Source organism: Cynoglossus semilaevis, chromosome 3 (genome assembly GCF_000523025.1).
Source record: "Cynoglossus semilaevis isolate Cse_v1.0 chromosome 3, Cse_v1.0, whole genome shotgun sequence".
NCBI lineage: Eukaryota > Metazoa > Chordata > Actinopteri > Pleuronectiformes > Cynoglossidae > Cynoglossus > Cynoglossus semilaevis.
The window spans coordinates 15,734,279-15,734,590 of record NC_024309.1 but is presented as its reverse complement, the minus strand read 5'-3'; the positions used below and the strand labels follow the sequence as shown (position 1 = coordinate 15,734,590).

The 312-nt window shown below is 58.7% G+C and overlaps 1 protein-coding gene across 1 annotated transcript in view; it reads right to left on the bottom strand.

Annotated features, from left to right (window-relative positions):
- Nucleotides 1–312, bottom strand: part of dlgap1b (discs, large (Drosophila) homolog-associated protein 1b) — a 56,295-nt gene that overhangs the window by 8,746 nt on the left and 47,237 nt on the right. The window lies entirely within an intron of this gene.

The window sequence follows — 312 nt, the reverse complement described above, 5'->3', positions numbered from 1 at the left end:
CCTCCCCCGCACGTTTTCTGGGAGGGAAAAAAACCCCCCTAACACCGCCCCCCCCCCCGGCCCCCCCTCTTATCCCACACATTCACAAACACACACAACCTCATAGTTGCCTTAAATCACAAAGACTGAAGCAACAGATGTCTGTTGACCCCCCCCCCCCCCGACTTCTCTGAACCACCTCCTCTGGCCCAGCTGTCACTTGGGGCCCATGGCTGAATGTGGGTGTTGGGGTCTGAGGCCAACCTCTTCTGAACTGCTGCTGCTGTCACTGCTGCTGCTGCTGCTGTTACTGCTGCTGTTGCTGCTGCTGCC